Genomic DNA, 27,825 nt, shown 5'->3' with positions numbered 1-27,825 from the left:
TGCGGGAAAAAAGTAGTAAAAAATTTCAGAGGTGCCTATATTCAACCTCCTCCTGTTTGGATTTGAACTCACTATCTCTTCCAAGTATCAGCTTGAACACTGCACACCCCAACTCTGTGAGCCACAAGCTCACCATATAACATGCTGAGTGTTCTGAGGCCTGTATGATATATTTCTAAATGACATGGGAGGCATAAGTGTATTATTGTGACCGTTAAAAAAATACATTCTTGAAGAATTACCTTAAATGGAGAAATTAAATCAGAGACTGAGAAAATGACAGGTGCACTCAAATATACTATAGACGGAATTCTTGATGTCAGAATTCTATTTTGGAAGGTTGCATTGTGTTGAACTTTCAGAGGAAAAAACAATATATTTCTTTGCCACTCCGGGAAAAAAGTAGCAAGAAATGAAACATTTTCATTTGCTGCGAGGAATGCCATGTATATTTTCTTTAGGGAAGCGAAAAATAAAAACCCCTACAGCACCTGGTATTCCCAGGCAGTCTCCCAACCCAGTACTAATCAAGCCTCACCCTGCTTAGCTTCCGAGATCTGACGGGATCGGGCGCTTTCAAGGTAGTATGGCCGTAGGTGGAGATTGCTGTCTCATGATATCCTCTCATTCTTAAATCCATGAGCCTATATCTTGCTCCATGCATACACAGAGACTGAGAAAATGACAGGTGCACTCAAATGTACTATAGACGGAATTCTTGATGTCAGAATTCTATTTTGGAAGGTTGCATTGTGTTGAACTTTCAGAGGAAAAAACGATAGATTTCTTTGCCACTGCGGGAAAAAAGTAGCAAGAAATGAAACATTTTCATTTGCTGCGAGGAATGCCATGTATATTTTCATTAGGGAAGCGAAAAATAAAAACCCCTACAGCACCTGGTATTCCCAGGCAGTCTCCCAACCCAGTACTAATCAAGCCTCACCCTGCTTAGCTTCCGAGATCTGACGGGATCGGGCGCTGTCAAGGTAGTATGGCCGTAGGTGGAGATTGCTGTCTCATGATATCCTCTCATTCTTAAATCCATGAGCCTATATCTTGCTCCATGCATACACAGAGACTGAGAAAATGACAGGTGCACTCAAATGTACTATAGACGGAATTCTTGATGTCAGAATTCTATTTTGGAAGGTTGCATTGTGTTGAACTTTCAGAGGAAAAAACGATAGATTTCTTTGCCACTGCGGGAAAAAAGTAGCAAGAAATGAAACATTTTCATTTGCTGCGAGGAATGCCATGTATATTTTCATTAGGGAAGCGAAAAATAAAAACCCCTACAGCACCTGGTATTCCCAGGCAGTCTCCCAACCCAGTACTAATCAAGCCTCACCCTGCTTAGCTTCCGAGATCTGACGGGATCGGGCGCTGTCAAGGTAGTATGGCCGTAGGTGGAGATTGCTGTCTCATGATATCCTCTCATTCTTAAATCCATGAGCCTATATCTTGCTCCATGCATACACAGAGACTGAGAAAATGACAGGTGCACTCAAATGTACTATAGACGGAATTCTTGATGTCAGAATTCTATTTTGGAAGGTTGCATTGTGTTGAACTTTCAGAGGAAAAAACGATAGATTTCTTTGCCACTGCGGGAAAAAAGTAGTAAAAAATTTCAGAGGTGCCTATATTCAACCTCCTCCTGTTTGGATTTGAACTCACTATCTCTTCCAAGTATCTGCTTGAACACTGCACACCCCAACTCTGTGAGCCACAAGCTCACCATATAACATGCTGAGTGTTCTGAGGCCTGTATGATATATTTCTAAATGACATGGGAGGCATAAGTGTATTATTGTGACCGTTAAAAAAATACATTCTTGAAGAATTACCTTAAATGGAGAAATTAAATCAGAGACTGAGAAAATGACAGGTGCACTCAAATATACTATAGACGGAATTCTTGATGTCAGAATTCTATTTTGGAAGGTTGCATTGTGTTGAACTTTCAGAGGAAAAAACAATATATTTCTTTGCCACTCCGGGAAAAAAGTAGCAAGAAATGAAACATTTTCATTTGCTGCGAGGAATGCCATGTATATTTTCATTAGGGAAGCGAAAAATAAAAACCCCTACAGCACCTGGTATTCCCAGGCAGTCTCCCAACCCAGTACTAATCAAGCCTCACCCTGCTTAGCTTCCGAGATCTGACGGGATCGGGCGCTTTCAAGGTAGTATGGCCGTAGGTGGAGATTGCTGTCTCATGATATCCTCTCATTCTTAAATCCATGAGCCTATATCTTGCTCCATGCATACACAGAGACTGAGAAAATGACAGGTGCACTCAAATGTACTATAGACGGAATTCTTGATGTCAGAATTCTATTTTGGAAGGTTGCATTGTGTTGAACTTTCAGAGGAAAAAACGATAGATTTCTTTGCCACTGCGGGAAAAAAGTAGCAAGAAATGAAACATTTTCATTTGCTGCGAGGAATGCCATGTATATTTTCATTAGGGAAGCGAAAAATAAAAACCCCTACAGCACCTGGTATTCCCAGGCAGTCTCCCAACCCAGTACTAATCAAGCCTCACCCTGCTTAGCTTCCGAGATCTGACGGGATCGGGCGCTGTCAAGGTAGTATGGCCGTAGGTGGAGATTGCTGTCTCATGATATCCTCTCATTCTTAAATCCATGAGCCTATATCTTGCTCCATGCATACACAGAGACTGAGAAAATGACAGGTGCACTCAAATGTACTATAGACGGAATTCTTGATGTCAGAATTCTATTTTGGAAGGTTGCATTGTGTTGAACTTTCAGAGGAAAAAACGATAGATTTCTTTGCCACTGCGGGAAAAAAGTAGCAAGAAATGAAACATTTTCATTTGCTGCGAGGAATGCCATGTATATTTTCATTAGGGAAGCGAAAAATAAAAACCCCTACAGCACCTGGTATTCCCAGGCAGTCTCCCAACCCAGTACTAATCAAGCCTCACCCTGCTTAGCTTCCGAGATCTGACGGGATCGGGCGCTGTCAAGGTAGTATGGCCGTAGGTGGAGATTGCTGTCTCATGATATCCTCTCATTCTTAAATCCATGAGCCTATATCTTGCTCCATGCATACACAGAGACTGAGAAAATGACAGGTGCACTCAAATGTACTATAGACGGAATTCTTGATGTCAGAATTCTATTTTGGAAGGTTGCATTGTGTTGAACTTTCAGAGGAAAAAACGATATATTTCTTTGCCACTGCGGGAAAAAAGTAGCAAGAAATGAAACATTTTCATTTGCTGCGAGGAATGCCATGTATATTTTCATTAGGGAAGCGAAAAATAAAAACCCCTACAGCACCTGGTATTCCCAGGCAGTCTCCCAACCCAGTACTAATCAAGCCTCACCCTGCTTAGCTTCCGAGATCTGACGGGATCGGGCGCTGTCAAGGTAGTATGGCCGTAGGTGGAGATTGCTGTCTCATGATATCCTCTCATTCTTAAATCCATGAGCCTATATCTTGCTCCATGCATACACAGAGACTGAGAAAATGACAGGTGCACTCAAATGTACTATAGACGGAATTCTTGATGTCAGAATTCTATTTTGGAAGGTTGCATTGTGTTGAACTTTCAGAGGAAAAAACGATAGATTTCTTTGCCACTGCGGGAAAAAAGTAGTAAAAAATTTCAGAGGTGCCTATATTCAACCTCCTCCTGTTTGGATTTGAACTCACTATCTCTTCCAAGTATCTGCTTGAACACTGCACACCCCAACTCTGTGAGCCACAAGCTCACCATATAACATGCTGAGTGTTCTGAGGCCTGTATGATATATTTCTAAATGACATGGGAGGCATAAGTGTATTATTGTGACCGTTAAAAAAATACATTCTTGAAGAATTACCTTAAATGGAGAAATTAAATCAGAGACTGAGAAAATGACAGGTGCACTCAAATATACTATAGACGGAATTCTTGATGTCAGAATTCTATTTTGGAAGGTTGCATTGTGTTGAACTTTCAGAGGAAAAAACAATATATTTCTTTGCCACTCCGGGAAAAAAGTAGCAAGAAATGAAACATTTTCATTTGCTGCGAGGAATGCCATGTATATTTTCATTAGGGAAGCGAAAAATAAAAACCCCTACAGCACCTGGTATTCCCAGGCAGTCTCCCAACCCAGTACTAATCAAGCCTCACCCTGCTTAGCTTCCGAGATCTGACGGGATCGGGCGCTTTCAAGGTAGTATGGCCGTAGGTGGAGATTGCTGTCTCATGATATCCTCTCATTCTTAAATCCATGAGCCTATATCTTGCTCCATGCATACACAGAGACTGAGAAAATGACAGGTGCACTCAAATGTACTATAGACGGAATTCTTGATGTCAGAATTCTATTTTGGAAGGTTGCATTGTGTTGAACTTTCAGAGGAAAAAACGATAGATTTCTTTGCCACTGCGGGAAAAAAGTAGCAAGAAATGAAACATTTTCATTTGCTGCGAGGAATGCCATGTATATTTTCATTAGGGAAGCGAAAAATAAAAACCCCTACAGCACCTGGTATTCCCAGGCAGTCTCCCAACCCAGTACTAATCAAGCCTCACCCTGCTTAGCTTCCGAGATCTGACGGGATCGGGCGCTGTCAAGGTAGTATGGCCGTAGGTGGAGATTGCTGTCTCATGATATCCTCTCATTCTTAAATCCATGAGCCTATATCTTGCTCCATGCATACACAGAGACTGAGAAAATGACAGGTGCACTCAAATGTACTATAGACGGAATTCTTGATGTCAGAATTCTATTTTGGAAGGTTGCATTGTGTTGAACTTTCAGAGGAAAAAACGATAGATTTCTTTGCCACTGCGGGAAAAAAGTAGCAAGAAATGAAACATTTTCATTTGCTGCGAGGAATGCCATGTATATTTTCATTAGGGAAGCGAAAAATAAAAACCCCTACAGCACCTGGTATTCCCAGGCAGTCTCCCAACCCAGTACTAATCAAGCCTCACCCTGCTTAGCTTCCGAGATCTGACGGGATCGGGCGCTGTCAAGGTAGTATGGCCGTAGGTGGAGATTGCTGTCTCATGATATCCTCTCATTCTTAAATCCATGAGCCTATATCTTGCTCCATGCATACACAGAGACTGAGAAAATGACAGGTGCACTCAAATGTACTATAGACGGAATTCTTGATGTCAGAATTCTATTTTGGAAGGTTGCATTGTGTTGAACTTTCAGAGGAAAAAACGATAGATTTCTTTGCCACTGCGGGAAAAAAGTAGCAAGAAATGAAACATTTTCATTTGCTGCGAGGAATGCCATGTATATTTTCATTAGGGAAGCGAAAAATAAAAACCCCTACAGCACCTGGTATTCCCAGGCAGTCTCCCAACCCAGTACTAATCAAGCCTCACCCTGCTTAGCTTCCGAGATCTGACGGGATCGGGCGCTGTCAAGGTAGTATGGCCGTAGGTGGAGATTGCTGTCTCATGATATCCTCTCATTCTTAAATCCATGAGCCTATATCTTGCTCCATGCATACACAGAGACTGAGAAAATGACAGGTGCACTCAAATGTACTATAGACGGAATTCTTGATGTCAGAATTCTATTTTGGAAGGTTGCATTGTGTTGAACTTTCAGAGGAAAAAACGATAGATTTCTTTGCCACTGCGGGAAAAAAGTAGTAAAAAATTTCAGAGGTGCCTATATTCAACCTCCTCCTGTTTGGATTTGAACTCACTATCTCTTCCAAGTATCTGCTTGAACACTGCACACCCCAACTCTGTGAGCCACAAGCTCACCATATAACATGCTGAGTGTTCTGAGGCCTGTATGATATATTTCTAAATGACATGGGAGGCATAAGTGTATTATTGTGACCGTTAAAAAAATACATTCTTGAAGAATTACCTTAAATGGAGAAATTAAATCAGAGACTGAGAAAATGACAGGTGCACTCAAATATACTATAGACGGAATTCTTGATGTCAGAATTCTATTTTGGAAGGTTGCATTGTGTTGAACTTTCAGAGGAAAAAACAATATATTTCTTTGCCACTCCGGGAAAAAAGTAGCAAGAAATGAAACATTTTCATTTGCTGCGAGGAATGCCATGTATATTTTCATTAGGGAAGCGAAAAATAAAAACCCCTACAGCACCTGGTATTCCCAGGCAGTCTCCCAACCCAGTACTAATCAAGCCTCACCCTGCTTAGCTTCCGAGATCTGACGGGATCGGGCGCTTTCAAGGTAGTATGGCCGTAGGTGGAGATTGCTGTCTCATGATATCCTCTCATTCTTAAATCCATGAGCCTATATCTTGCTCCATGCATACACAGAGACTGAGAAAATGACAGGTGCACTCAAATGTACTATAGACGGAATTCTTGATGTCAGAATTCTATTTTGGAAGGTTGCATTGTGTTGAACTTTCAGAGGAAAAAACGATAGATTTCTTTGCCACTGCGGGAAAAAAGTAGCAAGAAATGAAACATTTTCATTTGCTGCGAGGAATGCCATGTATATTTTCATTAGGGAAGCGAAAAATAAAAACCCCTACAGCACCTGGTATTCCCAGGCAGTCTCCCAACCCAGTACTAATCAAGCCTCACCCTGCTTAGCTTCCGAGATCTGACGGGATCGGGCGCTGTCAAGGTAGTATGGCCGTAGGTGGAGATTGCTGTCTCATGATATCCTCTCATTCTTAAATCCATGAGCCTATATCTTGCTCCATGCATACACAGAGACTGAGAAAATGACAGGTGCACTCAAATGTACTATAGACGGAATTCTTGATGTCAGAATTCTATTTTGGAAGGTTGCATTGTGTTGAACTTTCAGAGGAAAAAACGATAGATTTCTTTGCCACTGCGGGAAAAAAGTAGTAAAAAATTTCAGAGGTGCCTATATTCAACCTCCTCCTGTTTGGATTTGAACTCACTATCTCTTCCAAGTATCAGCTTGAACACTGCACACCCCAACTCTGTGAGCCACAAGCTCACCATATAACATGCTGAGTGTTCTGAGGCCTGTATGATATATTTCTAAATGACATGGGAGGCATAAGTGTATTATTGTGACCGTTAAAAAAATACATTCTTGAAGAATTACCTTAAATGGAGAAATTAAATCAGAGACTGAGAAAATGACAGGTGCACTCAAATATACTATAGACGGAATTCTTGATGTCAGAATTCTATTTTGGAAGGTTGCATTGTGTTGAACTTTCAGAGGAAAAAACAATATATTTCTTTGCCACTCCGGGAAAAAAGTAGCAAGAAATGAAACATTTTCATTTGCTGCGAGGAATGCCATGTATATTTTCATTAGGGAAGCGAAAAATAAAAACCCCTACAGCACCTGGTATTCCCAGGCAGTCTCCCAACCCAGTACTAATCAAGCCTCACCCTGCTTAGCTTCCGAGATCTGACGGGATCGGGCGCTTTCAAGGTAGTATGGCCGTAGGTGGAGATTGCTGTCTCATGATATCCTCTCATTCTTAAATCCATGAGCCTATATCTTGCTCCATGCATACACAGAGACTGAGAAAATGACAGGTGCACTCAAATGTACTATAGACGGAATTCTTGATGTCAGAATTCTATTTTGGAAGGTTGCATTGTGTTGAACTTTCAGAGGAAAAAACGATATATTTCTTTGCCACTGCGGGAAAAAAGTAGCAAGAAATGAAACATTTTCATTTGCTGCGAGGAATGCCATGTATATTTTCATTAGGGAAGCGAAAAATAAAAACCCCTACAGCACCTGGTATTCCCAGGCAGTCTCCCAACCCAGTACTAATCAAGCCTCACCCTGCTTAGCTTCCGAGATCTGACGGGATCGGGCGCTGTCAAGGTAGTATGGCCGTAGGTGGAGATTGCTGTCTCATGATATCCTCTCATTCTTAAATCCATGAGCCTATATCTTGCTCCATGCATACACAGAGACTGAGAAAATGACAGGTGCACTCAAATGTACTATAGACGGAATTCTTGATGTCAGAATTCTATTTTGGAAGGTTGCATTGTGTTGAACTTTCAGAGGAAAAAACGATAGATTTCTTTGCCACTGCGGGAAAAAAGTAGTAAAAAATTTCAGAGGTGCCTATATTCAACCTCCTCCTGTTTGGATTTGAACTCACTATCTCTTCCAAGTATCAGCTTGAACACTGCACACCCCAACTCTGTGAGCCACAAGCTCACCATATAACATGCTGAGTGTTCTGAGGCCTGTATGATATATTTCTAAATGACATGGGAGGCATAAGTGTATTATTGTGACCGTTAAAAAAATACATTCTTGAAGAATTACCTTAAATGGAGAAATTAAATCAGAGACTGAGAAAATGACAGGTGCACTCAAATATACTATAGACGGAATTCTTGATGTCAGAATTCTATTTTGGAAGGTTGCATTGTGTTGAACTTTCAGAGGAAAAAACAATATATTTCTTTGCCACTCCGGGAAAAAAGTAGCAAGAAATGAAACATTTTCATTTGCTGCGAGGAATGCCATGTATATTTTCATTAGGGAAGCGAAAAATAAAAACCCCTACAGCACCTGGTATTCCCAGGCAGTCTCCCAACCCAGTACTAATCAAGCCTCACCCTGCTTAGCTTCCGAGATCTGACGGGATCGGGCGCTGTCAAGGTAGTATGGCCGTAGGTGGAGATTGCTGTCTCATGATATCCTCTCATTCTTAAATCCATGAGCCTATATCTTGCTCCATGCATACACAGAGACTGAGAAAATGACAGGTGCACTCAAATGTACTATAGACGGAATTCTTGATGTCAGAATTCTATTTTGGAAGGTTGCATTGTGTTGAACTTTCAGAGGAAAAAACGATAGATTTCTTTGCCACTGCGGGAAAAAAGTAGTAAAAAATTTCAGAGGTGCCTATATTCAACCTCCTCCTGTTTGGATTTGAACTCACTATCTCTTCCAAGTATCAGCTTGAACACTGCACACCCCAACTCTGTGAGCCACAAGCTCACCATATAACATGCTGAGTGTTCTGAGGCCTGTATGATATATTTCTAAATGACATGGGAGGCATAAGTGTATTATTGTGACCGTTAAAAAAATACATTCTTGAAGAATTACCTTAAATGGAGAAATTAAATCAGAGACTGAGAAAATGACAGGTGCACTCAAATATACTATAGACGGAATTCTTGATGTCAGAATTCTATTTTGGAAGGTTGCATTGTGTTGAACTTTCAGAGGAAAAAACAATATATTTCTTTGCCACTCCGGGAAAAAAGTAGCAAGAAATGAAACATTTTCATTTGCTGCGAGGAATGCCATGTATATTTTCATTAGGGAAGCGAAAAATAAAAACCCCTACAGCACCTGGTATTCCCAGGCAGTCTCCCAACCCAGTACTAATCAAGCCTCACCCTGCTTAGCTTCCGAGATCTGACGGGATCGGGCGCTTTCAAGGTAGTATGGCCGTAGGTGGAGATTGCTGTCTCATGATATCCTCTCATTCTTAAATCCATGAGCCTATATCTTGCTCCATGCATACACAGAGACTGAGAAAATGACAGGTGCACTCAAATGTACTATAGACGGAATTCTTGATGTCAGAATTCTATTTTGGAAGGTTGCATTGTGTTGAACTTTCAGAGGAAAAAACGATATATTTCTTTGCCACTGCGGGAAAAAAGTAGCAAGAAATGAAACATTTTCATTTGCTGCGAGGAATGCCATGTATATTTTCATTAGGGAAGCGAAAAATAAAAACCCCTACAGCACCTGGTATTCCCAGGCAGTCTCCCAACCCAGTACTAATCAAGCCTCACCCTGCTTAGCTTCCGAGATCTGACGGGATCGGGCGCTGTCAAGGTAGTATGGCCGTAGGTGGAGATTGCTGTCTCATGATATCCTCTCATTCTTAAATCCATGAGCCTATATCTTGCTCCATGCATACACAGAGACTGAGAAAATGACAGGTGCACTCAAATGTACTATAGACGGAATTCTTGATGTCAGAATTCTATTTTGGAAGGTTGCATTGTGTTGAACTTTCAGAGGAAAAAACGATAGATTTCTTTGCCACTGCGGGAAAAAAGTAGTAAAAAATGAAACATTTTCATTTGCTGCAAGGAATGCCATGTATATTTTCATTAGGGAAGCGAAAAATAAAAACACCCACAGCACCTGGTATTCCCAGGCAGTCTCCCAACCCAGTACTAATCAAGCCTCACCCTGCTTAGCTTCCGAGATCTGACGGGATCGGGCGCTGTCAAGGTAGTATGGCCGTAGGTGGAGATTGCTGTCTCATGATATCCTCTCATTCTTAAATCCATGAGCCTATATCTTGCTCCATGCATACACAGAGACTGAGAAAATGACAGGTGCACTCAAATGTACTATAGACGGAATTCTTGATGTCAGAATTCTATTTTGGAAGGTTGCATTGTGTTGAACTTTCAGAGGAAAAAACGATAGATTTCTTTGCCACTGCGGGAAAAAAGTAGTAAAAAATGAAACATTTTCATTTGCTGCAAGGAATGCCATGTATATTTTCATTAGTGAAGCAAAAAATAAAAACACTCACAGCACCTGGTATTCCCAGGCAGTCTCCCAACCCAGTACTAATCAAGCCTCACCCTGCTTAGCTTCCGAGATCTGACGGGATCGGGCGCTTTCAAGGTAGTATGGCCGTAGGTGGAGATTGCTGTCTCATGATATCCTCTCATTCTTAAATCCATGAGCCTATATCTTGCTCCATGCATACACAGAGACTGAGAAAATGACAGGTGCACTCAAATGTACTATAGACGGAATTCTTGATGTCAGAATTCTATTTTGGAAGGTTGCATTGTGTTGAACTTTCAGAGGAAAAAACGATATATTTCTTTGCCACTGCGGGAAAAAAGTAGCAAGAAATGAAACATTTTCATTTGCTGCGAGGAATGCCATGTATATTTTCATTAGGGAAGCGAAAAATAAAAACCCCTACAGCACCTGGTATTCCCAGGCAGTCTCCCAACCCAGTACTAATCAAGCCTCACCCTGCTTAGCTTCCGAGATCTGACGGGATCGGGCGCTGTCAAGGTAGTATGGCCGTAGGTGGAGATTGCTGTCTCATGATATCCTCTCATTCTTAAATCCATGAGCCTATATCTTGCTCCATGCATACACAGAGACTGAGAAAATGACAGGTGCACTCAAATGTACTATAGACGGAATTCTTGATGTCAGAATTCTATTTTGGAAGGTTGCATTGTGTTGAACTTTCAGAGGAAAAAACGATAGATTTCTTTGCCACTGCGGGAAAAAAGTAGTAAAAAATTTCAGAGGTGCCTATATTCAACCTCCTCCTGTTTGGATTTGAACTCACTATCTCTTCCAAGTATCAGCTTGAACACTGCACACCCCAACTCTGTGAGCCACAAGCTCACCATATAACATGCTGAGTGTTCTGAGGCCTGTATGATATATTTCTAAATGACATGGGAGGCATAAGTGTATTATTGTGACCGTTAAAAAAATACATTCTTGAAGAATTACCTTAAATGGAGAAATTAAATCAGAGACTGAGAAAATGACAGGTGCACTCAAATATACTATAGACGGAATTCTTGATGTCAGAATTCTATTTTGGAAGGTTGCATTGTGTTGAACTTTCAGAGGAAAAAACAATATATTTCTTTGCCACTCCGGGAAAAAAGTAGCAAGAAATGAAACATTTTCATTTGCTGCGAGGAATGCCATGTATATTTTCTTTAGGGAAGCGAAAAATAAAAACCCCTACAGCACCTGGTATTCCCAGGCAGTCTCCCAACCCAGTACTAATCAAGCCTCACCCTGCTTAGCTTCCGAGATCTGACGGGATCGGGCGCTTTCAAGGTAGTATGGCCGTAGGTGGAGATTGCTGTCTCATGATATCCTCTCATTCTTAAATCCATGAGCCTATATCTTGCTCCATGCATACACAGAGACTGAGAAAATGACAGGTGCACTCAAATGTACTATAGACGGAATTCTTGATGTCAGAATTCTATTTTGGAAGGTTGCATTGTGTTGAACTTTCAGAGGAAAAAACGATAGATTTCTTTGCCACTGCGGGAAAAAAGTAGCAAGAAATGAAACATTTTCATTTGCTGCGAGGAATGCCATGTATATTTTCATTAGGGAAGCGAAAAATAAAAACCCCTACAGCACCTGGTATTCCCAGGCAGTCTCCCAACCCAGTACTAATCAAGCCTCACCCTGCTTAGCTTCCGAGATCTGACGGGATCGGGCGCTGTCAAGGTAGTATGGCCGTAGGTGGAGATTGCTGTCTCATGATATCCTCTCATTCTTAAATCCATGAGCCTATATCTTGCTCCATGCATACACAGAGACTGAGAAAATGACAGGTGCACTCAAATGTACTATAGACGGAATTCTTGATAACATGCTGAGTGTTCTGAGGCCTGTATGATATATTTCTAAATGACATGGGAGGCATAAGTGTATTATTGTGACCGTTAAAAAAATACATTCTTGAAGAATTACCTTAAATGGAGAAATTAAATCAGAGACTGAGAAAATGACAGGTGCACTCAAATATACTATAGACGGAATTCTTGATGTCAGAATTCTATTTTGGAAGGTTGCATTGTGTTGAACTTTCAGAGGAAAAAACGATAGATTTCTTTGCCACTGCGGGAAAAAAGTAGCAAGAAATGAAACATTTTCATTTGCTGCGAGGAATGCCATGTATATTTTCATTAGGGAAGCGAAAAATAAAAACCCCTACAGCACCTGGTATTCCCAGGCAGTCTCCCAACCCAGTACTAATCAAGCCTCACCCTGCTTAGCTTCCGAGATCTGACGGGATCGGGCGCTGTCAAGGTAGTATGGCCGTAGGTGGAGATTGCTGTCTCATGATATCCTCTCATTCTTAAATCCATGAGCCTATATCTTGCTCCATGCATACACAGAGACTGAGAAAATGACAGGTGCACTCAAATGTACTATAGACGGAATTCTTGATGTCAGAATTCTATTTTGGAAGGTTGCATTGTGTTGAACTTTCAGAGGAAAAAACGATATATTTCTTTGCCACTGCGGGAAAAAAGTAGCAAGAAATGAAACATTTTCATTTGCTGCGAGGAATGCCATGTATATTTTCATTAGGGAAGCGAAAAATAAAAACCCCTACAGCACCTGGTATTCCCAGGCAGTCTCCCAACCCAGTACTAATCAAGCCTCACCCTGCTTAGCTTCCGAGATCTGACGGGATCGGGCGCTGTCAAGGTAGTATGGCCGTAGGTGGAGATTGCTGTCTCATGATATCCTCTCATTCTTAAATCCATGAGCCTATATCTTGCTCCATGCATACACAGAGACTGAGAAAATGACAGGTGCACTCAAATGTACTATAGACGGAATTCTTGATGTCAGAATTCTATTTTGGAAGGTTGCATTGTGTTGAACTTTCAGAGGAAAAAACGATAGATTTCTTTGCCACTGCGGGAAAAAAGTAGTAAAAAATTTCAGAGGTGCCTATATTCAACCTCCTCCTGTTTGGATTTGAACTCACTATCTCTTCCAAGTATCAGCTTGAACACTGCACACCCCAACTCTGTGAGCCACAAGCTCACCATATAACATGCTGAGTGTTCTGAGGCCTGTATGATATATTTCTAAATGACATGGGAGGCATAAGTGTATTATTGTGACCGTTAAAAAAATACATTCTTGAAGAATTACCTTAAATGGAGAAATTAAATCAGAGACTGAGAAAATGACAGGTGCACTCAAATATACTATAGACGGAATTCTTGATGTCAGAATTCTATTTTGGAAGGTTGCATTGTGTTGAACTTTCAGAGGAAAAAACAATATATTTCTTTGCCACTCCGGGAAAAAAGTAGCAAGAAATGAAACATTTTCATTTGCTGCGAGGAATGCCATGTATATTTTCATTAGGGAAGCGAAAAATAAAAACCCCTACAGCACCTGGTATTCCCAGGCAGTCTCCCAACCCAGTACTAATCAAGCCTCACCCTGCTTAGCTTCCGAGATCTGACGGGATCGGGCGCTGTCAAGGTAGTATGGCCGTAGGTGGAGATTGCTGTCTCATGATATCCTCTCATTCTTAAATCCATGAGCCTATATCTTGCTCCATGCATACACAGAGACTGAGAAAATGACAGGTGCACTCAAATGTACTATAGACGGAATTCTTGATGTCAGAATTCTATTTTGGAAGGTTGCATTGTGTTGAACTTTCAGAGGAAAAAACGATAGATTTCTTTGCCACTGCGGGAAAAAAGTAGTAAAAAATTTCAGAGGTGCCTATATTCAACCTCCTCCTGTTTGGATTTGAACTCACTATCTCTTCCAAGTATCAGCTTGAACACTGCACACCCCAACTCTGTGAGCCACAAGCTCACCATATAACATGCTGAGTGTTCTGAGGCCTGTATGATATATTTCTAAATGACATGGGAGGCATAAGTGTATTATTGTGACCGTTAAAAAAATACATTCTTGAAGAATTACCTTAAATGGAGAAATTAAATCAGAGACTGAGAAAATGACAGGTGCACTCAAATATACTATAGACGGAATTCTTGATGTCAGAATTCTATTTTGGAAGGTTGCATTGTGTTGAACTTTCAGAGGAAAAAACAATATATTTCTTTGCCACTCCGGGAAAAAAGTAGCAAGAAATGAAACATTTTCATTTGCTGCGAGGAATGCCATGTATATTTTCATTAGGGAAGCGAAAAATAAAAACCCCTACAGCACCTGGTATTCCCAGGCAGTCTCCCAACCCAGTACTAATCAAGCCTCACCCTGCTTAGCTTCCGAGATCTGACGGGATCGGGCGCTTTCAAGGTAGTATGGCCGTAGGTGGAGATTGCTGTCTCATGATATCCTCTCATTCTTAAATCCATGAGCCTATATCTTGCTCCATGCATACACAGAGACTGAGAAAATGACAGGTGCACTCAAATGTACTATAGACGGAATTCTTGATGTCAGAATTCTATTTTGGAAGGTTGCATTGTGTTGAACTTTCAGAGGAAAAAACGATATATTTCTTTGCCACTGCGGGAAAAAAGTAGCAAGAAATGAAACATTTTCATTTGCTGCGAGGAATGCCATGTATATTTTCATTAGGGAAGCGAAAAATAAAAACCCCTACAGCACCTGGTATTCCCAGGCAGTCTCCCAACCCAGTACTAATCAAGCCTCACCCTGCTTAGCTTCCGAGATCTGACGGGATCGGGCGCTGTCAAGGTAGTATGGCCGTAGGTGGAGATTGCTGTCTCATGATATCCTCTCATTCTTAAATCCATGAGCCTATATCTTGCTCCATGCATACACAGAGACTGAGAAAATGACAGGTGCACTCAAATGTACTATAGACGGAATTCTTGATGTCAGAATTCTATTTTGGAAGGTTGCATTGTGTTGAACTTTCAGAGGAAAAAACGATAGATTTCTTTGCCACTGCGGGAAAAAAGTAGTAAAAAATGAAACATTTTCATTTGCTGCAAGGAATGCCATGTATATTTTCATTAGGGAAGCGAAAAATAAAAACACCCACAGCACCTGGTATTCCCAGGCAGTCTCCCAACCCAGTACTAATCAAGCCTCACCCTGCTTAGCTTCCGAGATCTGACGGGATCGGGCGCTGTCAAGGTAGTATGGCCGTAGGTGGAGATTGCTGTCTCATGATATCCTCTCATTCTTAAATCCATGAGCCTATATCTTGCTCCATGCATACACAGAGACTGAGAAAATGACAGGTGCACTCAAATGTACTATAGACGGAATTCTTGATGTCAGAATTCTATTTTGGAAGGTTGCATTGTGTTGAACTTTCAGAGGAAAAAACGATAGATTTCTTTGCCACTGCGGGAAAAAAGTAGTAAAAAATGAAACATTTTCATTTGCTGCAAGGAATGCCATGTATATTTTCATTAGTGAAGCAAAAAATAAAAACACTCACAGCACCTGGTATTCCCAGGCAGTCTCCCAACCCAGTACTAATCAAGCCTCACCCTGCTTAGCTTCCGAGATCTGACGGGATCGGGCGCTTTCAAGGTAGTATGGCCGTAGGTGGAGATTGCTGTCTCATGATATCCTCTCATTCTTAAATCCATGAGCCTATATCTTGCTCCATGCATACACAGAGACTGAGAAAATGACAGGTGCACTCAAATGTACTATAGACGGAATTCTTGATGTCAGAATTCTATTTTGGAAGGTTGCATTGTGTTGAACTTTCAGAGGAAAAAACAATATATTTCTTTGCCACTCCGGGAAAAAAGTAGCAAGAAATGAAACATTTTCATTTGCTGCGAGGAATGCCATGTATATTTTCATTAGGGAAGCGAAAAATAAAAACCCCTACAGCACCTGGTATTCCCAGGCAGTCTCCCAACCCAGTACTAATCAAGCCTCACCCTGCTTAGCTTCCGAGATCTGACGGGATCGGGCGCTTTCAAGGTAGTATGGCCGTAGGTGGAGATTGCTGTCTCATGATATCCTCTCATTCTTAAATCCATGAGCCTATATCTTGCTCCATGCATACACAGAGACTGAGAAAATGACAGGTGCACTCAAATGTACTATAGACGGAATTCTTGATGTCAGAATTCTATTTTGGAAGGTTGCATTGTGTTGAACTTTCAGAGGAAAAAACGATATATTTCTTTGCCACTGCGGGAAAAAAGTAGCAAGAAATGAAACATTTTCATTTGCTGCGAGGAATGCCATGTATATTTTCATTAGGGAAGCGAAAAATAAAAACCCCTACAGCACCTGGTATTCCCAGGCAGTCTCCCAACCCAGTACTAATCAAGCCTCACCCTGCTTAGCTTCCGAGATCTGACGGGATCGGGCGCTGTCAAGGTAGTATGGCCGTAGGTGGAGATTGCTGTCTCATGATATCCTCTCATTCTTAAATCCATGAGCCTATATCTTGCTCCATGCATACACAGAGACTGAGAAAATGACAGGTGCACTCAAATGTACTATAGACGGAATTCTTGATGTCAGAATTCTATTTTGGAAGGTTGCATTGTGTTGAACTTTCAGAGGAAAAAACGATAGATTTCTTTGCCACTGCGGGAAAAAAGTAGTAAAAAATGAAACATTTTCATTTGCTGCAAGGAATGCCATGTATATTTTCATTAGGGAAGCGAAAAATAAAAACACCCACAGCACCTGGTATTCCCAGGCAGTCTCCCAACCCAGTACTAATCAAGCCTCACCCTGCTTAGCTTCCGAGATCTGACGGGATCGGGCGCTGTCAAGGTAGTATGGCCGTAGGTGGAGATTGCTGTCTCATGATATCCTCTCATTCTTAAATCCATGAGCCTATATCTTGCTCCATGCATACACAGAGACTGAGAAAATGACAGGTGCACTCAAATGTACTATAGACGGAATTCTTGATGTCAGAATTCTATTTTGGAAGGTTGCATTGTGTTGAACTTTCAGAGGAAAAAACGATAGATTTCTTTGCCACTGCGGGAAAAAAGTAGTAAAAAATGAAACATTTTCATTTGCTGCGAGGAATGCCATGTATATTTTCATTAGTGAAGCAAAAAATAAAAACACTCACAGCACCTGGTATTCCCAGGCAGTCTCCCAACCCAGTACTAATCAAGCCTCACCCTGCTTAGCTTCCGAGATCTGACGGGATCGGGCGCTTTCAAGGTAGTATGGCCGTAGGTGGAGATTGCTGTCTCATGATATCCTCTCATTCTTAAATCCATGAGCCTATATCTTGCTCCATGCATACACAGAGACTGAGAAAATGACAGGTGCACTCAAATGTACTATAGACGGAATTCTTGATGTCAGAATTCTATTTTGGAAGGTTGCATTGTGTTGAACTTTCAGAGGAAAAAACGATATATTTCTTTGCCACTGCGGGAAAAAAGTAGCAAGAAATGAAACATTTTCATTTGCTGCGAGGAATGCCATGTATATTTTCATTAGGGAAGCGAAAAATAAAAACCCCTACAGCACCTGGTATTCCCAGGCAGTCTCCCAACCCAGTACTAATCAAGCCTCACCCTGCTTAGCTTCCGAGATCTGACGGGATCGGGCGCTGTCAAGGTAGTATGGCCGTAGGTGGAGATTGCTGTCTCATGATATCCTCTCATTCTTAAATCCATGAGCCTATATCTTGCTCCATGCATACACAGAGACTGAGAAAATGACAGGTGCACTCAAATGTACTATAGACGGAATTCTTGATGTCAGAATTCTATTTTGGAAGGTTGCATTGTGTTGAACTTTCAGAGGAAAAAACGATAGATTTCTTTGCCACTGCGGGAAAAAAGTAGTAAAAAATTTCAGAGGTGCCTATATTCAACCTCCTCCTGTTTGGATTTGAACTCACTATCTCTTCCAAGTATCAGCTTGAACACTGCACACCCCAACTCTGTGAGCCACAAGCTCACCATATAACATGCTGAGTGTTCTGAGGCCTGTATGATATATTTCTAAATGACATGGGAGGCATAAGTGTATTATTGTGACCGTTAAAAAAATACATTCTTGAAGAATTACCTTAAATGGAGAAATTAAATCAGAGACTGAGAAAATGACAGGTGCACTCAAATATACTATAGACGGAATTCTTGATGTCAGAATTCTATTTTGGAAGGTTGCATTGTGTTGAACTTTCAGAGGAAAAAACAATATATTTCTTTGCCACTCCGGGAAAAAAGTAGCAAGAAATGAAACATTTTCATTTGCTGCGAGGAATGCCATGTATATTTTCATTAGGGAAGCGAAAAATAAAAACCCCTACAGCACCTGGTATTCCCAGGCAGTCTCCCAACCCAGTACTAATCAAGCCTCACCCTGCTTAGCTTCTGAGATCTGACGGGATCGGGCGCTTTCAAGGTAGTATGGCCGTAGGTGGAGATTGCTGTCTCATGATATCCTCTCATTCTTAAATCCATGAGCCTATATCTTGCACCATGCATACACAGAGAAAATGACAGGTGCACTCAAATGTACTATAGACGGAATTCTTGATGTCAGAATTCTATTTTGGAAGGTTGCATTGTGTTGAACTTTCTGAGGAAAAAACGATATATTTCTTTGCCACTGCGGGAAAAAAGTAGTAAAAAATGAAACATTTTCATTTGCTGCAAGGAATGCCATGTATATTTTCATTAGGGAAGCAAAAAATAAAAACACCCACAGCACCTGGTATTCCCAGGCAGTCTCCCAACCCAGTACTAATCAAGCCTCACCCTGCTTAGCTTCCGAGCTCTGACGGGATCGGGCGCTTTCAAGGTAGTATGGCCGTAGGTGGAGATTGCTGTCTCATGATATCCTCTCATTCTTAAATCCATGAGCCTATATCTTGCTCCATGCATACACAGAGACTGAGAAAATGACAGGTGCACTCAAATGTACTATAGACGGAATTCTTGATGTCAGAATTCTATTTTGGAAGGTTGCATTGTGTTGAACTTTCAGAGGAAAAAACGATAGATTTCTTTGCCACTGCGGGAAAAAAGTAGCAAGAAATGAAACATTTTCATTTGCTGCGAGGAATGCCATGTATATTTTCATTAGGGAAGCGAAAAATAAAAACCCCTACAGCACCTGGTATTCCCAGGCAGTCTCCCAACCCAGTACTAATCAAGCCTCACCCTGCTTAGCTTCCGAGATCTGACGGGATCGGGCGCTGTCAAGGTAGTATGGCCGTAGGTGGAGATTGCTGTCTCATGATATCCTCTCATTCTTAAATCCATGAGCCTATATCTTGCTCCATGCATACACAGAGACTGAGAAAATGACAGGTGCACTCAAATGTACTATAGACGGAATTCTTGATGTCAGAATTCTATTTTGGAAGGTTGCATTGTGTTGAACTTTCAGAGGAAAAAACGATAGATTTCTTTGCCACTGCGGGAAAAAAGTAGTAAAAAATGAAACATTTTCATTTGCTGCAAGGAATGCCATGTATATTTTCATTAGGGAAGCAAAAAATAAAAACACCCACAGCACCTGGTATTCCCAGGCAGTCTCCCAACCCAGTACTAATCAAGCCTCACCCTGCTTAGCTTCCGAGATCTGACGGGATCGGGCGCTTTCAAGGTAGTATGGCCGTAGGTGGAGATTGCTGTCTCATGATATCCTCTCATTCTTAAATCCATGAGCCTATATCTTGCTCCATGCATACACAGAGACTGAGAAAATGACAGGTGCACTCAAATGTACTATAGACGGAATTCTTGATGTCAGAATTCTATTTTGGAAGGTTGCATTGTGTTGAACTTTCAGAGGAAAAAACGATATATTTCTTTGCCACTGCGGGAAAAAAGTAGCAAGAAATGAAACATTTTCATTTGCTGCGAGGAATGCCATGTATATTTTCATTAGGGAAGCGAAAAATAAAAACCCCTACAGCACCTGGTATTCCCAGGCAGTCTCCCAACCCAGTACTAATCAAGCCTCACCCTGCTTAGCTTCCGAGATCTGACGGGATCGGGCGCTGTCAAGGTAGTATGGCCGTAGGTGGAGATTGCTGTCTCATGATATCCTCTCATTCTTAAATCCATGAGCCTATATCTTGCTCCATGCATACACAGAGACTGAGAAAATGACAGGTGCACTCAAATGTACTATAGACGGAATTCTTGATGTCAGAATTCTATTTTGGAAGGTTGCATTGTGTTGAACTTTCAGAGGAAAAAACGATAGATTTCTTTGCCACTGCGGGAAAAAAGTAGTAAAAAATGAAACATTTTCATTTGCTGCAAGGAATGCCATGTATATTTTCATTAGGGAAGCAAAAAATAAAAACACCCACAGCACCTGGTATTCCCAGGCAGTCTCCCAACCCAGTACTAATCAAGCCTCACCCTGCTTAGCTTCCGAGATCTGACGGGATCGGGCGCTTTCAAGGTAGTATGGCCGTAGGTGGAGATTGCTGTCTCATGATATCCTCTCATTCTTAAATCCATGAGCCTATATCTTGCTCCATGCATACACAGAGACTGAGAAAATGACAGGTGCACTCAAATGTACTATAGACGGAATTCTTGATGTCAGAATTCTATTTTGGAAGGTTGCATTGTGTTGAACTTTCAGAGGAAAAAACGATATATTTCTTTGCCACTGCGGGAAAAAAGTAGCAAGAAATGAAACATTTTCATTTGCTGCGAGGAATGCCATGTATATTTTCATTAGGGAAGCGAAAAATAAAAACCCCTACAGCACCTGGTATTCCCAGGCAGTCTCCCAACCCAGTACTAATCAAGCCTCACCCTGCTTAGCTTCCGAGATCTGACGGGATCGGGCGCTGTCAAGGTAGTATGGCCGTAGGTGGAGATTGCTGTCTCATGATATCCTCTCATTCTTAAATCCATGAGCCTATATCTTGCTCCATGCATACACAGAGACTGAGAAAATGACAGGTGCACTCAAATGTACTATAGACGGAATTCTTGATGTCAGAATTCTATTTTGGAAGGTTGCATTGTGTTGAACTTTCAGAGGAAAAAACGATAGATTTCTTTGCCACTGCGGGAAAAAAGTAGTAAAAAATGAAACATTTTCATTTGCTGCAAGGAATGCCATGTATATTTTCATTAGGGAAGCGAAAAATAAAAACCCCTACAGCACCTGGTATTCCCAGGCAGTCTCCCAACCCAGTACTAATCAAGCCTCACCCTGCTTAGCTTCCGAGATCTGACGGGATCGGGCGCTGTCAAGGTAGTATGGCCGTAGGTGGAGATTGCTGTCTCATGATATCCTCTCATTCTTAAATCCATGAGCCTATATCTTGCTCCATGCATACACAGAGACTGAGAAAATGACAGGTGCACTCAAATGTACTATAGACGGAATTCTTGATGTCAGAATTCTATTTTGGAAGGTTGCATTGTGTTGAACTTTCAGAGGAAAAAACAATATATTTCTTTGCCACTCCGGGAAAAAAGTAGCAAGAAATGAAACATTTTCATTTGCTGCGAGGAATGCCATGTATATTTTCATTAGGGAAGCGAAAAATAAAAACCCCTACAGCACCTGGTATTCCCAGGCAGTCTCCCAACCCAGTACTAATCAAGCCTCACCCTGCTTAGCTTCCGAGATCTGACGGGATCGGGCGCTTTCAAGGTAGTATGGCCGTAGGTGGAGATTGCTGTCTCATGATATCCTCTCATTCTTAAATCCATGAGCCTATATCTTGCACCATGCATACACAGAGAAAATGACAGGTGCACTCAAATGTACTATAGACGGAATTCTTGATGTCAGAATTCTATTTTGGAAGGTTGCATTGTGTTGAACTTTCTGAGGAAAAAACGATATATTTCTTTGCCACTGCGGGAAAAAAGTAGTAAAAAATGAAACATTTTCATTTGCTGCAAGGAATGCCATGTATATTTTCATTAGGGAAGCAAAAAATAAAAACACCCACAGCACCTGGTATTCCCAGGCAGTCTCCCAACCCAGTACTAATCAAGCCTCACCCTGCTTAGCTTCCGAGCTCTGACGGGATCGGGCGCTTTCAAGGTAGTATGGCCGTAGGTGGAGATTGCTGTCTCATGATATCCTCTCATTCTTAAATCCATGAGCCTATATCTTGCTCCATGCATACACAGAGACTGAGAAAATGACAGGTGCACTCAAATGTACTATAGACGGAATTCTTGATGTCAGAATTCTATTTTGGAAGGTTGCATTGTGTTGAACTTTCAGAGGAAAAAACGATAGATTTCTTTGCCACTGCGGGAAAAAAGTAGCAAGAAATGAAACATTTTCATTTGCTGCGAGGAATGCCATGTATATTTTCATTAGGGAAGCGAAAAATAAAAACCCCTACAGCACCTGGTATTCCCAGGCAGTCTCCCAACCCAGTACTAATCAAGCCTCACCCTGCTTAGCTTCCGAGATCTGACGGGATCGGGCGCTGTCAAGGTAGTATGGCCGTAGGTGGAGATTGCTGTCTCATGATATCCTCTCATTCTTAAATCCATGAGCCTATATCTTGCTCCATGCATACACAGAGACTGAGAAAATGACAGGTGCACTCAAATGTACTATAGACGGAATTCTTGATGTCAGAATTCTATTTTGGAAGGTTGCATTGTGTTGAACTTTCAGAGGAAAAAACGATAGATTTCTTTGCCACTGCGGGAAAAAAGTAGTAAAAAATGAAACATTTTCATTTGCTGCAAGGAATGCCATGTATATTTTCATTAGGGAAGCAAAAAATAAAAACACCCACAGCACCTGGTATTCCCAGGCAGTCTCCCAACCCAGTACTAATCAAGCCTCACCCTGCTTAGCTTCCGAGATCTGACGGGATCGGGCGCTTTCAAGGTAGTATGGCCGTAGGTGGAGATTGCTGTCTCATGATATCCTCTCATTCTTAAATCCATGAGCCTATATCTTGCTCCATGCATACACAGAGACTGAGAAAATGACAGGTGCACTCAAATGTACTATAGACGGAATTCTTGATGTCAGAATTCTATTTTGGAAGGTTGCATTGTGTTGAACTTTCAGAGGAAAAAACGATATATTTCTTTGCCACTGCGGGAAAAAAGTAGCAAGAAATGAAACATTTTCATTTGCTGCGAGGAATGCCATGTATATTTTCATTAGGGAAGCGAAAAATAAAAACCCCTACAGCACCTGGTATTCCCAGGCAGTCTCCCAACCCAGTACTAATCAAGCCTCACCCTGCTTAGCTTCCGAGATCTGACGGGATCGGGCGCTGTCAAGGTAGTATGGCCGTAGGTGGAGATTGCTGTCTCATGATATCCTCTCATTCTTAAATCCATGAGCCTATATCTTGCTCCATGCATACACAGAGACTGAGAAAATGACAGGTGCACTCAAATGTACTATAGACGGAATTCTTGATGTCAGAATTCTATTTTGGAAGGTTGCATTGTGTTGAACTTTCAGAGGAAAAAACGATAGATTTCTTTGCCACTGCGGGAAAAAAGTAGTAAAAAATGAAACATTTTCATTTGCTGCAAGGAATGCCATGTATATTTTCATTAGGGAAGCAAAAAATAAAAACACCCACAGCACCTGGTATTCCCAGGCAGTCTCCCAACCCAGTACTAATCAAGCCTCACCCTGCTTAGCTTCCGAGATCTGACGGGATCGGGCGCTTTCAAGGTAGTATGGCCGTAGGTGGAGATTGCTGTCTCATGATATCCTCTCATTCTTAAATCCATGAGCCTATATCTTGCTCCATGCATACACAGAGACTGAGAAAATGACAGGTGCACTCAAATGTACTATAGACGGAATTCTTGATGTCAGAATTCTATTTTGGAAGGTTGCATTGTGTTGAACTTTCAGAGGAAAAAACGATATATTTCTTTGCCACTGCGGGAAAAAAGTAGCAAGAAATGAAACATTTTCATTTGCTGCGAGGAATGCCATGTATATTTTCATTAGGGAAGCGAAAAATAAAAACCCCTACAGCACCTGGTATTCCCAGGCAGTCTCCCAACCCAGTACTAATCAAGCCTCACCCTGCTTAGCTTCCGAGATCTGACGGGATCGGGCGCTGTCAAGGTAGTATGGCCGTAGGTGGAGATTGCTGTCTCATGATATCCTCTCATTCTTAAATCCATGAGCCTATATCTTGCTCCATGCATACACAGAGACTGAGAAAATGACAGGTGCACTCAAATGTACTATAGACGGAATTCTTGATGTCAGAATTCTATTTTGGAAGGTTGCATTGTGTTGAACTTTCAGAGGAAAAAACGATAGATTTCTTTGCCACTGCGGGAAAAAAGTAGTAAAAAATGAAACATTTTCATTTGCTGCAAGGAATGCCATGTATATTTTCATTAGGGAAGCGAAAAATAAAAACCCCTACAGCACCTGGTATTCCCAGGCAGTCTCCCAACCCAGTACTAATCAAGCCTCACCCTGCTTAGCTTCCGAGATCTGACGGGATCGGGCGCTGTCAAGGTAGTATGGCCGTAGGTGGAGATTGCTGTCTCATGATATCCTCTCATTCTTAAATCCATGAGCCTATATCTTGCTCCATGCATACACAGAGACTGAGAAAATGACAGGTGCACTCAAATGTACTATAGACGGAATTCTTGATGTCAGAATTCTATTTTGGAAGGTTGCATTGTGTTGAACTTTCAGAGGAAAAAACGATAGATTTCTTTGCCACTGCGGGAAAAAAGTAGCAAGAAATGAAACATTTTCATTTGCTGCGAGGAATGCCATGTATATTTTCATTAGGGAAGCGAAAAATAAAAACCCCTACAGCACCTGGTATTCCCAGGCAGTCTCCCAACCCAGTACTAATCAAGCCTCACCCTGCTTAGCTTCCGAGATCTGACGGGATCGGGCGCTTTCAAGGTAGTATGGCCGTAGGTGGAGATTGCTGTCTCATGATATCCTCTCATTCTTAAATCCATGAGCCTATATCTTGCTCCATGCATACACAGAGACTGAGAAAATGACAGGTGCACTCAAATGTACTATAGACGGAATTCTTGATGTCAGAATTCTATTTTGGAAGGTTGCATTGTGTTGAACTTTCTGAGGAAAAAACGATATATTTCTTTGCCACTGCGGGAAAAAAGTAGTAAAAAATGAAACATTTTCATTTGCTGCAAGGAATGCCATGTATATTTTCATTAGGGAAGCAAAAAATAAAAACACCCACAGCACCTGGTATTCCCAGGCAGTCTCCCAACCCAGTACTAATCAAGCCTCACCCTGCTTAGCTTCCGAGATCTGACGGGATCGGGCGCTTTCAAGGTAGTATGGCCGTAGGTGGAGATTGCTGTCTCATGATATCCTCTCATTCTTAAATCCATGAGCCTATATCTTGCTCCATGCATACACAGAGACTGAGAAAATGACAGGTGCACTCAAATGTACTATAGACGGAATTCTTGATGTCAGAATTCTATTTTGGAAGGTTGCATTGTGTTGAACTTTCAGAGGAAAAAACGATAGATTTCTTTGCCACTGCGGGAAAAAAGTAGCAAGAAATGAAACATTTTCATTTGCTGCGAGGAATGCCATGTATATTTTCATTAGGGAAGCGAAAAATAAAAACCCCTACAGCACCTGGTATTCCCAGGCAGTCTCCCAACCCAGTACTAATCAAGCCTCACCCTGCTTAGCTTCCGAGATCTGACGGGATCGGGCGCTGTCAAGGTAGTATGGCCGTAGGTGGAGATTGCTGTCTCATGATATCCTCTCATTCTTAAATCCATGAGCCTATATCTTGCTCCATGCATACACAGAGACTGAGAAAATGACAGGTGCACTCAAATGTACTATAGACGGAATTCTTGATGTCAGAATTCTATTTTGGAAGGTTGCATTGTGTTGAACTTTCAGAGGAAAAAACGATAGATTTCTTTGCCACTGTGGGAAAAAAGTAGTAAAAAATGAAACATTTTCATTTGCTGCAAGGAATGCCATGTATATTTTCATTAGTGAAGCAAAAAATAAAAACACTCACAGCACCTGGTATTCCCAGGCAGTCTCCCAACCCAGTACTAATCAAGCCTCACAATGCTTAGCTTCCGAGATCTGACGGGATCGGGCGCTTTCAAGGTAGTATGGCCGTAGGTGGAGATTGCTGTCTCATGATATCCTCTCATTCTTAAATCCATGAGCCTATATCTTGCTCCATGCATACACAGAGACTGAGAAAATGACAGGTGCACTCAAATGTACTATAGACGGAATTCTTGATGTCAGAATTCTATTTTGGAAGGTTGCATTGTGTTGAACTTTCAGAGGAAAAAACGATATATTTCTTTGCCACTGCGGGAAAAAAGTAGCAAGAAATGAAACATTTTCATTTGCTGCGAGGAATGCCATGTATATTTTCATTAGGGAAGCGAAAAATAAAAACCCCTACAGCACCTGGTATTCCCAGGCAGTCTCCCAACCCAGTACTAATCAAGCCTCACCCTGCTTAGCTTCCGAGATCTGACGGGATCGGGCGCTGTCAAGGTAGTATGGCCGTAGGTGGAGATTGCTGTCTCATGATATCCTCTCATTCTTAAATCCATGAGCCTATATCTTGCTCCATGCATACACAGAGACTGAGAAAATGACAGGTGCACTCAAATGTACTATAGACGGAATTCTTGATGTCAGAATTCTATTTTGGAAGGTTGCATTGTGTTGAACTTTCAGAGGAAAAAACGATAGATTTCTTTGCCACTGCGGGAAAAAAGTAGTAAAAAATGAAACATTTTCATTTGCTGCAAGGAATGCCATGTATATTTTCATTAGGGAAGCAAAAAATAAAAACACCCACAGCACCTGGTATTCCCAGGCAGTCTCCCAACCCAGTACTAATCAAGCCTCACCCTGCTTAGCTTCCGAGATCTGACGGGATCGGGCGCTTTCAAGGTAGTATGGCCGTAGGTGGAGATTGCTGTCTCATGATATCCTCTCATTCTTAAATCCATGAGCCTATATCTTGCTCCATGCATACACAGAGACTGAGAAAATGACAGGTGCACTCAAATGTACTATAGACGGAATTCTTGATGTCAGAATTCTATTTTGGAAGGTTGCATTGTGTTGAACTTTCAGAGGAAAAAACGATATATTTCTTTGCCACTGCGGGAAAAAAGTAGCAAGAAATGAAACATTTTCATTTGCTGCGAGGAATGCCATGTATATTTTCATTAGGGAAGCGAAAAATAAAAACCCCTACAGCACCTGGTATTCCCAGGCAGTCTCCCAACCCAGTACTAATCAAGCCTCACCCTGCTTAGCTTCCGAGATCTGACGGGATCGGGCGCTGTCAAGGTAGTATGGCCGTAGGTGGAGATTGCTGTCTCATGATATCCTCTCATTCTTAAATCCATGAGCCTATATCTTGCTCCATGCATACACAGAG

The 27,825-nt window shown here is 41.5% G+C and overlaps 57 non-coding genes and 1 pseudogene across 57 annotated transcripts; all 58 read right to left on the bottom strand.

Moving 5' to 3' along the window:
• Positions 1-479: 479 nt before the first annotated feature.
• LOC142479465 (5S ribosomal RNA) lies at positions 480-598 on the bottom strand. The gene has a single exon (XR_012794157.1). It is a non-coding gene; the product is annotated as a 5S ribosomal RNA (ribosomal RNA).
• A 286-nt stretch (positions 599-884) lies between these two features.
• LOC142478934 (5S ribosomal RNA) lies at positions 885-1,003 on the bottom strand. Its single transcript, XR_012793665.1, has one exon. It is a non-coding gene; the product is annotated as a 5S ribosomal RNA (ribosomal RNA).
• A 286-nt stretch (positions 1,004-1,289) lies between these two features.
• LOC142478933 (5S ribosomal RNA) lies at positions 1,290-1,408 on the bottom strand. Its single transcript, XR_012793664.1, has one exon. It is a non-coding gene; the product is annotated as a 5S ribosomal RNA (ribosomal RNA).
• A 676-nt stretch (positions 1,409-2,084) lies between these two features.
• On the bottom strand, positions 2,085-2,203 carry LOC142479464 (5S ribosomal RNA). Its single transcript, XR_012794156.1, has one exon. It is a non-coding gene; the product is annotated as a 5S ribosomal RNA (ribosomal RNA).
• Positions 2,204-2,489: 286 nt separating this feature from the next.
• On the bottom strand, positions 2,490-2,608 carry LOC142478932 (5S ribosomal RNA). The gene has a single exon (XR_012793663.1). It is a non-coding gene; the product is annotated as a 5S ribosomal RNA (ribosomal RNA).
• A 286-nt stretch (positions 2,609-2,894) lies between these two features.
• On the bottom strand, positions 2,895-3,013 carry LOC142478931 (5S ribosomal RNA). Its single transcript, XR_012793662.1, has one exon. It is a non-coding gene; the product is annotated as a 5S ribosomal RNA (ribosomal RNA).
• A 286-nt stretch (positions 3,014-3,299) lies between these two features.
• Positions 3,300-3,418, bottom strand: LOC142478930 (5S ribosomal RNA). The gene has a single exon (XR_012793661.1). It is a non-coding gene; the product is annotated as a 5S ribosomal RNA (ribosomal RNA).
• A 676-nt stretch (positions 3,419-4,094) lies between these two features.
• LOC142479462 (5S ribosomal RNA) lies at positions 4,095-4,213 on the bottom strand. The gene has a single exon (XR_012794154.1). It is a non-coding gene; the product is annotated as a 5S ribosomal RNA (ribosomal RNA).
• Positions 4,214-4,499: 286 nt separating this feature from the next.
• LOC142478929 (5S ribosomal RNA) lies at positions 4,500-4,618 on the bottom strand. The gene has a single exon (XR_012793660.1). It is a non-coding gene; the product is annotated as a 5S ribosomal RNA (ribosomal RNA).
• Positions 4,619-4,904: 286 nt separating this feature from the next.
• On the bottom strand, positions 4,905-5,023 carry LOC142478927 (5S ribosomal RNA). Its single transcript, XR_012793658.1, has one exon. It is a non-coding gene; the product is annotated as a 5S ribosomal RNA (ribosomal RNA).
• Positions 5,024-5,309: 286 nt separating this feature from the next.
• Positions 5,310-5,428, bottom strand: LOC142478926 (5S ribosomal RNA). The gene has a single exon (XR_012793657.1). It is a non-coding gene; the product is annotated as a 5S ribosomal RNA (ribosomal RNA).
• Positions 5,429-6,104: 676 nt separating this feature from the next.
• On the bottom strand, positions 6,105-6,223 carry LOC142479461 (5S ribosomal RNA). Its single transcript, XR_012794153.1, has one exon. It is a non-coding gene; the product is annotated as a 5S ribosomal RNA (ribosomal RNA).
• A 286-nt stretch (positions 6,224-6,509) lies between these two features.
• LOC142478925 (5S ribosomal RNA) lies at positions 6,510-6,628 on the bottom strand. The gene has a single exon (XR_012793656.1). It is a non-coding gene; the product is annotated as a 5S ribosomal RNA (ribosomal RNA).
• Positions 6,629-7,304: 676 nt separating this feature from the next.
• On the bottom strand, positions 7,305-7,423 carry LOC142479460 (5S ribosomal RNA). Its single transcript, XR_012794152.1, has one exon. It is a non-coding gene; the product is annotated as a 5S ribosomal RNA (ribosomal RNA).
• Positions 7,424-7,709: 286 nt separating this feature from the next.
• Positions 7,710-7,828, bottom strand: LOC142478924 (5S ribosomal RNA). Its single transcript, XR_012793655.1, has one exon. It is a non-coding gene; the product is annotated as a 5S ribosomal RNA (ribosomal RNA).
• Positions 7,829-8,504: 676 nt separating this feature from the next.
• Positions 8,505-8,623, bottom strand: LOC142478923 (5S ribosomal RNA). The gene has a single exon (XR_012793654.1). It is a non-coding gene; the product is annotated as a 5S ribosomal RNA (ribosomal RNA).
• Positions 8,624-9,299: 676 nt separating this feature from the next.
• On the bottom strand, positions 9,300-9,418 carry LOC142479459 (5S ribosomal RNA). Its single transcript, XR_012794151.1, has one exon. It is a non-coding gene; the product is annotated as a 5S ribosomal RNA (ribosomal RNA).
• Positions 9,419-9,704: 286 nt separating this feature from the next.
• On the bottom strand, positions 9,705-9,823 carry LOC142478921 (5S ribosomal RNA). Its single transcript, XR_012793652.1, has one exon. It is a non-coding gene; the product is annotated as a 5S ribosomal RNA (ribosomal RNA).
• A 286-nt stretch (positions 9,824-10,109) lies between these two features.
• LOC142478412 (5S ribosomal RNA) lies at positions 10,110-10,228 on the bottom strand. Its single transcript, XR_012793151.1, has one exon. It is a non-coding gene; the product is annotated as a 5S ribosomal RNA (ribosomal RNA).
• Positions 10,229-10,514: 286 nt separating this feature from the next.
• On the bottom strand, positions 10,515-10,633 carry LOC142479129 (5S ribosomal RNA). Its single transcript, XR_012793859.1, has one exon. It is a non-coding gene; the product is annotated as a 5S ribosomal RNA (ribosomal RNA).
• A 286-nt stretch (positions 10,634-10,919) lies between these two features.
• Positions 10,920-11,038, bottom strand: LOC142478920 (5S ribosomal RNA). Its single transcript, XR_012793651.1, has one exon. It is a non-coding gene; the product is annotated as a 5S ribosomal RNA (ribosomal RNA).
• Positions 11,039-11,714: 676 nt separating this feature from the next.
• LOC142479458 (5S ribosomal RNA) lies at positions 11,715-11,833 on the bottom strand. The gene has a single exon (XR_012794150.1). It is a non-coding gene; the product is annotated as a 5S ribosomal RNA (ribosomal RNA).
• A 286-nt stretch (positions 11,834-12,119) lies between these two features.
• On the bottom strand, positions 12,120-12,238 carry LOC142478919 (5S ribosomal RNA). The gene has a single exon (XR_012793650.1). It is a non-coding gene; the product is annotated as a 5S ribosomal RNA (ribosomal RNA).
• Positions 12,239-12,704: 466 nt separating this feature from the next.
• LOC142478918 (5S ribosomal RNA) lies at positions 12,705-12,823 on the bottom strand. Its single transcript, XR_012793649.1, has one exon. It is a non-coding gene; the product is annotated as a 5S ribosomal RNA (ribosomal RNA).
• A 286-nt stretch (positions 12,824-13,109) lies between these two features.
• Positions 13,110-13,228, bottom strand: LOC142478917 (5S ribosomal RNA). Its single transcript, XR_012793648.1, has one exon. It is a non-coding gene; the product is annotated as a 5S ribosomal RNA (ribosomal RNA).
• Positions 13,229-13,904: 676 nt separating this feature from the next.
• LOC142478915 (5S ribosomal RNA) lies at positions 13,905-14,023 on the bottom strand. Its single transcript, XR_012793646.1, has one exon. It is a non-coding gene; the product is annotated as a 5S ribosomal RNA (ribosomal RNA).
• Positions 14,024-14,699: 676 nt separating this feature from the next.
• On the bottom strand, positions 14,700-14,818 carry LOC142479457 (5S ribosomal RNA). Its single transcript, XR_012794149.1, has one exon. It is a non-coding gene; the product is annotated as a 5S ribosomal RNA (ribosomal RNA).
• A 286-nt stretch (positions 14,819-15,104) lies between these two features.
• Positions 15,105-15,223, bottom strand: LOC142478914 (5S ribosomal RNA). Its single transcript, XR_012793645.1, has one exon. It is a non-coding gene; the product is annotated as a 5S ribosomal RNA (ribosomal RNA).
• A 286-nt stretch (positions 15,224-15,509) lies between these two features.
• LOC142478411 (5S ribosomal RNA) lies at positions 15,510-15,628 on the bottom strand. Its single transcript, XR_012793150.1, has one exon. It is a non-coding gene; the product is annotated as a 5S ribosomal RNA (ribosomal RNA).
• Positions 15,629-15,914: 286 nt separating this feature from the next.
• Positions 15,915-16,033, bottom strand: LOC142479126 (5S ribosomal RNA). The gene has a single exon (XR_012793857.1). It is a non-coding gene; the product is annotated as a 5S ribosomal RNA (ribosomal RNA).
• A 286-nt stretch (positions 16,034-16,319) lies between these two features.
• On the bottom strand, positions 16,320-16,438 carry LOC142479456 (5S ribosomal RNA). The gene has a single exon (XR_012794148.1). It is a non-coding gene; the product is annotated as a 5S ribosomal RNA (ribosomal RNA).
• Positions 16,439-16,724: 286 nt separating this feature from the next.
• Positions 16,725-16,843, bottom strand: LOC142478913 (5S ribosomal RNA). Its single transcript, XR_012793644.1, has one exon. It is a non-coding gene; the product is annotated as a 5S ribosomal RNA (ribosomal RNA).
• Positions 16,844-17,129: 286 nt separating this feature from the next.
• On the bottom strand, positions 17,130-17,248 carry LOC142478410 (5S ribosomal RNA). The gene has a single exon (XR_012793149.1). It is a non-coding gene; the product is annotated as a 5S ribosomal RNA (ribosomal RNA).
• Positions 17,249-17,534: 286 nt separating this feature from the next.
• On the bottom strand, positions 17,535-17,653 carry LOC142479125 (5S ribosomal RNA). The gene has a single exon (XR_012793856.1). It is a non-coding gene; the product is annotated as a 5S ribosomal RNA (ribosomal RNA).
• A 286-nt stretch (positions 17,654-17,939) lies between these two features.
• LOC142478912 (5S ribosomal RNA) lies at positions 17,940-18,058 on the bottom strand. The gene has a single exon (XR_012793643.1). It is a non-coding gene; the product is annotated as a 5S ribosomal RNA (ribosomal RNA).
• Positions 18,059-18,734: 676 nt separating this feature from the next.
• Positions 18,735-18,853, bottom strand: LOC142479181 (5S ribosomal RNA). The gene has a single exon (XR_012793912.1). It is a non-coding gene; the product is annotated as a 5S ribosomal RNA (ribosomal RNA).
• Positions 18,854-19,133: 280 nt separating this feature from the next.
• Positions 19,134-19,252, bottom strand: LOC142479650 (5S ribosomal RNA). The gene has a single exon (XR_012794335.1). It is a non-coding gene; the product is annotated as a 5S ribosomal RNA (ribosomal RNA).
• A 286-nt stretch (positions 19,253-19,538) lies between these two features.
• On the bottom strand, positions 19,539-19,657 carry LOC142478911 (5S ribosomal RNA). Its single transcript, XR_012793642.1, has one exon. It is a non-coding gene; the product is annotated as a 5S ribosomal RNA (ribosomal RNA).
• A 286-nt stretch (positions 19,658-19,943) lies between these two features.
• LOC142479296 (5S ribosomal RNA) lies at positions 19,944-20,062 on the bottom strand. The gene has a single exon (XR_012793994.1). It is a non-coding gene; the product is annotated as a 5S ribosomal RNA (ribosomal RNA).
• Positions 20,063-20,348: 286 nt separating this feature from the next.
• Positions 20,349-20,467, bottom strand: LOC142478910 (5S ribosomal RNA). Its single transcript, XR_012793641.1, has one exon. It is a non-coding gene; the product is annotated as a 5S ribosomal RNA (ribosomal RNA).
• A 286-nt stretch (positions 20,468-20,753) lies between these two features.
• On the bottom strand, positions 20,754-20,872 carry LOC142479295 (5S ribosomal RNA). The gene has a single exon (XR_012793993.1). It is a non-coding gene; the product is annotated as a 5S ribosomal RNA (ribosomal RNA).
• A 286-nt stretch (positions 20,873-21,158) lies between these two features.
• On the bottom strand, positions 21,159-21,277 carry LOC142478909 (5S ribosomal RNA). Its single transcript, XR_012793640.1, has one exon. It is a non-coding gene; the product is annotated as a 5S ribosomal RNA (ribosomal RNA).
• Positions 21,278-21,563: 286 nt separating this feature from the next.
• Positions 21,564-21,682, bottom strand: LOC142478908 (5S ribosomal RNA). Its single transcript, XR_012793639.1, has one exon. It is a non-coding gene; the product is annotated as a 5S ribosomal RNA (ribosomal RNA).
• A 286-nt stretch (positions 21,683-21,968) lies between these two features.
• Positions 21,969-22,087, bottom strand: LOC142479455 (5S ribosomal RNA). Its single transcript, XR_012794147.1, has one exon. It is a non-coding gene; the product is annotated as a 5S ribosomal RNA (ribosomal RNA).
• Positions 22,088-22,367: 280 nt separating this feature from the next.
• Positions 22,368-22,486, bottom strand: LOC142479648 (5S ribosomal RNA). The gene has a single exon (XR_012794333.1). It is a non-coding gene; the product is annotated as a 5S ribosomal RNA (ribosomal RNA).
• Positions 22,487-22,772: 286 nt separating this feature from the next.
• On the bottom strand, positions 22,773-22,891 carry LOC142478907 (5S ribosomal RNA). The gene has a single exon (XR_012793638.1). It is a non-coding gene; the product is annotated as a 5S ribosomal RNA (ribosomal RNA).
• A 286-nt stretch (positions 22,892-23,177) lies between these two features.
• Positions 23,178-23,296, bottom strand: LOC142479294 (5S ribosomal RNA). Its single transcript, XR_012793992.1, has one exon. It is a non-coding gene; the product is annotated as a 5S ribosomal RNA (ribosomal RNA).
• A 286-nt stretch (positions 23,297-23,582) lies between these two features.
• LOC142478906 (5S ribosomal RNA) lies at positions 23,583-23,701 on the bottom strand. The gene has a single exon (XR_012793637.1). It is a non-coding gene; the product is annotated as a 5S ribosomal RNA (ribosomal RNA).
• A 286-nt stretch (positions 23,702-23,987) lies between these two features.
• LOC142479286 (5S ribosomal RNA) lies at positions 23,988-24,106 on the bottom strand. The gene has a single exon (XR_012793991.1). It is a non-coding gene; the product is annotated as a 5S ribosomal RNA (ribosomal RNA).
• A 286-nt stretch (positions 24,107-24,392) lies between these two features.
• LOC142478904 (5S ribosomal RNA) lies at positions 24,393-24,511 on the bottom strand. The gene has a single exon (XR_012793635.1). It is a non-coding gene; the product is annotated as a 5S ribosomal RNA (ribosomal RNA).
• A 286-nt stretch (positions 24,512-24,797) lies between these two features.
• LOC142478903 (5S ribosomal RNA) lies at positions 24,798-24,916 on the bottom strand. Its single transcript, XR_012793634.1, has one exon. It is a non-coding gene; the product is annotated as a 5S ribosomal RNA (ribosomal RNA).
• A 286-nt stretch (positions 24,917-25,202) lies between these two features.
• On the bottom strand, positions 25,203-25,321 carry LOC142479454 (5S ribosomal RNA). Its single transcript, XR_012794146.1, has one exon. It is a non-coding gene; the product is annotated as a 5S ribosomal RNA (ribosomal RNA).
• Positions 25,322-25,607: 286 nt separating this feature from the next.
• On the bottom strand, positions 25,608-25,726 carry LOC142479274 (5S ribosomal RNA). Its single transcript, XR_012793990.1, has one exon. It is a non-coding gene; the product is annotated as a 5S ribosomal RNA (ribosomal RNA).
• A 286-nt stretch (positions 25,727-26,012) lies between these two features.
• On the bottom strand, positions 26,013-26,131 carry LOC142478902 (5S ribosomal RNA). The gene has a single exon (XR_012793633.1). It is a non-coding gene; the product is annotated as a 5S ribosomal RNA (ribosomal RNA).
• A 286-nt stretch (positions 26,132-26,417) lies between these two features.
• On the bottom strand, positions 26,418-26,536 carry LOC142479269 (5S ribosomal RNA; annotated as a pseudogene).
• A 286-nt stretch (positions 26,537-26,822) lies between these two features.
• Positions 26,823-26,941, bottom strand: LOC142478901 (5S ribosomal RNA). The gene has a single exon (XR_012793632.1). It is a non-coding gene; the product is annotated as a 5S ribosomal RNA (ribosomal RNA).
• Positions 26,942-27,227: 286 nt separating this feature from the next.
• On the bottom strand, positions 27,228-27,346 carry LOC142479263 (5S ribosomal RNA). The gene has a single exon (XR_012793989.1). It is a non-coding gene; the product is annotated as a 5S ribosomal RNA (ribosomal RNA).
• A 286-nt stretch (positions 27,347-27,632) lies between these two features.
• Positions 27,633-27,751, bottom strand: LOC142478900 (5S ribosomal RNA). Its single transcript, XR_012793631.1, has one exon. It is a non-coding gene; the product is annotated as a 5S ribosomal RNA (ribosomal RNA).
• Between the last annotated feature and the right edge of the window lie 74 nt (positions 27,752-27,825).

This window comes from Ascaphus truei, unplaced genomic scaffold (assembly GCF_040206685.1).
Source record: "Ascaphus truei isolate aAscTru1 unplaced genomic scaffold, aAscTru1.hap1 HAP1_SCAFFOLD_240, whole genome shotgun sequence".
NCBI lineage: Eukaryota > Metazoa > Chordata > Amphibia > Anura > Ascaphidae > Ascaphus > Ascaphus truei.
This window is presented reverse-complemented; position numbering and strand designations above follow the sequence as displayed.